Source organism: Leptonychotes weddellii, chromosome 1 (genome assembly GCF_054177405.1).
Source record: "Leptonychotes weddellii isolate Sample4059 chromosome 1, ASM5417740v2, whole genome shotgun sequence".
Classification (NCBI taxonomy): domain Eukaryota; kingdom Metazoa; phylum Chordata; class Mammalia; order Carnivora; family Phocidae; genus Leptonychotes; species Leptonychotes weddellii.
In genome coordinates, this window is record NC_138369.1 from 186,856,467 (window position 1) to 186,862,576 (window position 6,110).

Sequence of the window (6,110 nt, forward strand, 5' to 3'; positions counted from 1 at the left end):
CTGGGCTCAATCAGGCTCTACTTCTTACTTGCCCCATGTTTTTTTTTAAGGTTTTTATTTATTTATTTATTCATTTGAGAGAGAGCAAGCATGAGCTGGGGAAGGGTCAGAGGGACAGAGAGAAGCAGAATCCCCACTGAGGGGGTGAGCCCCACAAAGCTGAATCCAGGAACCTGAGATCATGAACCTGAGATCATGACCTGAGCTGAAGTCAGATGCTTAACTGACCAAGCCACCCAGGCACCCCACTCCATGCATTAAGAAGTGTATTAACTTCTTAGTGTCTCTTTCACCATCAAGTGGGGCATGAATTCCACAAGACTGAAGTCCATGAAGGCAGGGCTTGTGTTTCATTTACTTTTGAGTCCGCTGGAACTAACTTCATATCTGCTCTTGTAGGCCAGACCTTTGTTTTGAATGAATGAGTTAATGAATTTCTATCTCCAAGATAGAGAGGGTCCTTCCAGGAAACTGCATTGTGATTACCTTCCTCTTATATATCACAGCAATGTGACATATCTTCAAATATCCCTTCACTTACCCCAACCTCAAGTCTTCAGATCAGCTCTCAATATTTTGGTATTTTTCAGAAATTGTTTAATATAAAGTCTGCCCAAGGAGGAGATAGAGGTCACTTAAAAAAAAGTCCTAGAGATGTTTTCTCAAACTGCCTATCATTTGAATACTTATATCTTAAGATGTGTGCAGAGTCCATTTTTTACTCTCTAGTGTCCCAACCCTCCTTCATACCACAGACCACAGCAGGTCAGACCCACAAGCACCATGCCTCTTCAGATGCGGTCCACAGAGATTCAGGAGATGCCCCGTCTCACACCTCAGATGTGGTCATTATGTACAAGAATGAACATCCTATTTGACTTAACATTATTTTATAAATCAAAAGGTCCTTGGTTTCTCTTTCATTTTCTCTATGACTGGCGTGTTTGTTTCATGAAGATTAATTTTCTTCTAATCCCATGCCTTTGCTCAAGAAAGGAAATCTCATTGCCTAGAACACAGTGTAACCATCAAAAACCTTCCCACCTCCGAAAGGCCTGGACTCATGTGGCTTGATTTTGCATCACTTACTTATGTGATTTGTGTGACACTCCATAGGAAGAACAGGGTCCTTTCATATGGGTTTGTCATGAAGTCTCCAGTAATAATCACAGTTCAGTCTCTTGCTGGCCAGAGTGACCCCCGGCAGCACACACACAAATGAACGTCACACATTTAGTTTAGCCTCTCTCCACCTGTCTTCCCCTCCTACTAGTTTTTCCCTCCTTCACCTGCCTTCCTACCATCACATGAATAATCATTTGTTTACCCATCCTAGGATGGCTGTCCATCCTGAGTCTTCCTCTTAATTCAGTTTTCTCTGAGAGGTAGAACAGCTCAGCGCATATGCTCTTGAGTCAGACAGACCCTCATTCAAATCCCCTTTCTCCTGCTTCACAGCCATGTGAAACTGAATAAAAGATATTAACAAGCACTCAGCTTTAACTGAGCAAATGCCATAGAAGGCATTAGTGTTTTCTTCTTCATTGGAATAGAGCAATTTAGCTGTAAGCATGGACTGGACAGCGTTGGTTTAAAACCCAGTGACTGCTACATAATCCCACTTCCAGATGCTCTGGACCAGACGAGCACAAAGGAGAAGCACAGATATGCACCCAATGTCAAGTCACAAAATAAGAGGGGCACCTGGGTGGCTCAGTTGGTTTAGCCTCCGACTCTTAATCTCACCTCAGATCTTGATCTCAGGGTTCTGAGTTCAAACCCCTTGTTGGGGGCCTGGAGCCTATAGGAGAGCAGGGATTTCTTCTAAGGAGAACTGTCCTACTGACCAAGCTGAAAATGGTTCCACTGTTAAAAGGGAACAATTATTCTCCACTATACATGTTTCCGGCGGCAGGAGGGGGAGCGGAGCCCTCCCTTACTCTTGCTCTGTCCCGCCCTTCTGCTCTCTCCCACAGGAAGAGGCAGGACCTGCCCTGACCAGAAGTGGATTTTTCTTGCTTGGTGTGTCTTCTCTAAAGAAGGCAGGTCATTTCCTCCCCTCCCTACCTTCCACTGATTTCTTGGAAGATCCTTGCCTTCTAGTCAGGAGAATTTATGGCTTCATAACTTCTACCCCGAATTCTTTCTCACAGTTTAACTTCCACCCCTACCCCTTCCTTAGGCTCTTAAGAGGCAACCAGCCTTGGCTGCCAGCCTCTGATGCCTGCTGGGAGGTGGAAACGGTTCATCTGGAGCTGGGTTGAAGCTCCCAGGGACAGCCTGACATGCTTTTAGCCACGCCATGTCTAATGCTGAGCAGGCTGTGACCAACAAGCCCCACCACGATGCGTGCCTTATGAAAAAGTGCTGTAGGAGACTGGTCTTCCTTCCCAGTGAGGAAACGTGGAGGGAGAGTTCAGCAGTCCCACCAGGGGCCACTTCTGGCCATGCACCTAGCCCTGCAGTCCCCGACAGATAGGATGTGTTTTAACCTCCAAGCAGAGGGGGCTCGAGTCAACCTGAAGACACAGAGCCACATCACAAGTGAATTTGGGAGGATTCTAGTATCTATATGACGTCTAACTCCCAAATGTGCTCATACCTTAGAACTGAGACTGTTCAAGAGTGAGGCTGCTAAGCTGTCCTGAATCTCAGACCCTCTTTTCTGATCCATATACATGCATATATGACATTTAATCATTTTGCAGAACCCGAATTGCATAGAAGTGAAAAAGTCCTAAGCAGCCAGGTGGTCCACTTACAAAGTGCTGCTAAACATCTGGTAAATAGTCACATGGTCCCTAGTAAGCACATCCACATCCAGGAAATCCTGGGCTGAGGTTGGTTATTCCATATGCAGCTTCTCTGTAAAAGGGTTCTTCCTTGAGTTTGGCCAATGGGCATCCCCGCTGAGTCCAAACATTACCTTTCTGGATGTTCATTCATGCATATAGCTGAAGACATTTACTGGCAGCTTAATATTGCCATGCACCATGCTGGGTCCTGGATTGATGGACCATAAATGTAACCCAACTCCCAAGAGAGCCACTGAACCGTGCCTTCAGTCATTCCTCCATCTCTAGTCTTGCATTCCTTCATTCCTCTCATTCTCCCCACTGGACTTGCTCTAGCTGGCCTATGTCCCTTAGCGAGTATATGTCCAGAAATGATATTGGAACCAGTTCAAAATGGAATAAATAACTCCTCTTTTATAATCCATTTTAGAAAATGGACCTAAGTTTAGGCAGTCATGAGGAAAAACAGGTTAAGAATAAAGGTTTGGGAGTCAGTACAGGGAGAGGGATCAGTTCATTCTCTTATCTTGGTTACGTAAGCAAAGCAAATTGTCAAATCTGGGTGTCAGCAATTTTAATTTGTATCACCAGGGCAACTGGAAGGAGTGTAGAAATAATGCATTTGAAGTGCTTTGTATGGTGTCTGCCCCTTAGCTCATTAAATGTTGGTTATTCTGTGTATCAACAAAACCGTATGTTTCTTTTCACATGTGCTTCTGATCCCAGGTGTTTTTGACACAGTGCAGGTCCTAACATCACTGAGTTCCCGCAGGTTTGTTAAACTTGCTCTGTTCCTTCAGCCTGCTATTTGGGATCCTGCATTCATCATATAACCTATTGTCCTCATGTAACCTATTCATCAAATAACCTATCGGGCTTGTCTTCAGTGTACCTTCGATGTCCTCATCCTAGTAAGGTGTGGATAAGTAAGGTCAAGGGCAGAGGCCTGGAATCTGTCTGTGGAAACGTCCTTCCAGATGAGTGCTGATCTTTTAATGAGTATTCTTTGGCCATGCTCATTCAGCCAGTCATGACCTTGTAAAATCTCAAAATCATTTTATGAAGTCCTCCCAGAATGAAATTTGGCTACCATTTTGGTATTATTTTCTTCAGGAAAAATGCTGTGTCTATGGAACATGAAAAACTCCTCTAGTTATTTTTTTCATAAAGTTCTTACATTTCACTTGCTTCCTCCATAAGTCTGTAATTCAACATTTTCTGGCACAAATCAGAATCAAATAATATCATGGCTTGCCTCAAAAGAATAATACTTTGTGAAAAACTTTAATGAGAAAATGAATGAAGCTACTTTGCTTTATAAAATTAGTTCGAAATAAAAATTACAGGTTAGAAAAATATGCATAGTTCCTTCTATATAGAAATAACTTGGGTTGCTTTTTAGATAGTATCAAAAGAATATGCAAATATTGTCGAGCAGTTAGCATTAGCCCTTACGGTTTCAACGTAAAGTTTTTCAGATTGGTCAGATAAAGACCATCAGACAGGCTGAAAGAGGCCACACTGCCAATGAAAAAGGGAGCAACGGAGTACATGGCTTCAAATATGCAAGCCTACTGAGTTGTGGCTGGTCTACTGGGCAATTTTAGCGTGGTTTTTAGGGAGGCAATTTTAGGGAGGTTTGATTGACCAGAGGTGCTTAGAACAAGCTAGAAGATAGGCCATATATCCATGGTGTGTAGGCAGAATTCTAATTTGGCCCCCAAGATTCCCATCCCCTGGTGTGCATGCCCTTCCTAACCCTCTCTACTGGAGTGTGAGCAGGAGCTGTGAATATGATGGGTTGTCACTCCTACGATTGTTATATTCTATGACAAAAGGACTGTTTCAGATGTAATTAAAGCCTCTAATGAGGTAAGTTTGGGTTAATTTTAAAAAGGAGGTTATTCTGGGTGGGCCTGGTCTAATCAGGTGAGCCTTTAAAAAAATGTCCTAGAGATTCAACATGAAAGAGAGTCTCCTGCTGGCCTTGAAGAAGAAACTTCCTTGCTGTGGAGAAGGCCATGTGGAGAGGACTCTAAGTGGCTTCGGAGAGTTGAGAGTGACAGCCAGTAAGGAAATGGACCTCAGTCCTATAATTGCAAGGACCTGAGTTCTGCCAACAACCAGTGAGCTAGGAAAAGGACCCCAGCCTCAGATGAGATCACCGTCCTGACTCCTATCTGACACCATCCTATCTGAAACACTAGGTTTCAGCCTGGTGAGACCCTGAACAGAGGACCCAGTTACCTTATGCCTGGACCCCTGACCCACAGAAAGTGTGAAATAACAGATGTGCATTGCTTCCAACTGCCGGGTTCATGGTCCTGTGTTCCTGGGCAATAGATAACCAATACATATGCGGACGAGTTAACAGTAGGGAGGAGAGAGGCTCAGAGGGCCCGTAACTCAGGAGGACATGTGCAGAGTCAACTGGCTTCCCCGATGGTGTATTTTCATGCAGCCACAAGAAAACCTATTCAGGACTAAGACTTCCCACTGAACATCGCACACGGAGACACAAATTCTCTTTCCCTCCGTTGCAGTGGTTCTCAGACCTCAGCATGCATCAGAATCACCCGAAGGGCTTGTCAGAACCCGTGGCGGGGCCCCATGCACAGAGTTTTTGATTCAGGAGGTCTGGGCCGGGGCCTGGGAATCTGCATGTCTAACAAAAGTTCCCAAGTGAGGTTGATGCTGCTGGCCCTGGGACCTCACTTTGAGAACCACTGATAAATAAAGAGGTTCTAGTTACTTTTACTATTGGACTTCTATATCCAACCTTTTTCTCATTGGATATAAAAACATTTTAACACATTTTTAAAGCTAAGTTTAAGATAGAGAAGGGACAGAAATTGCTATAACTTTGAGTAGTCCAAAGTGGTTTTTTTCTTCTCTGAGTAGCCATCCCAGAACTTGTATTCAGGTGGAGTGATGAGAGACCAATTAACCCAGGCTTTAAATAAAGTCTTGTTGTGTCCACAGGTAAAGGTCCATTTGGGGGCCTGTGGGACATCCGTGTTTTCCCTGTTTGCTATCAGCTCCTAGCTCCAGAGCATCAGCAGTCTCTGCTGCGCCCACCATCCAAGGCAAGGCACCTCCAGGCCCTTGTTCCCAGGTGACAGGTGCTGCAGAGACACAGACAGGTGCTTGGGAGGGGCAGCGACTCCTTGAACGTATCAGTCCTGACAGACTTCTTTCTTCACCATGGACCTTCCAAGACTTGTCAAAGGCATCAGACTGGGAGTAAAAATGAAGTCTTGCCTGAGATGTGAAAAGAGCAGGGATGCCACAAAGTGCCCACAAAGCTATTGCAGG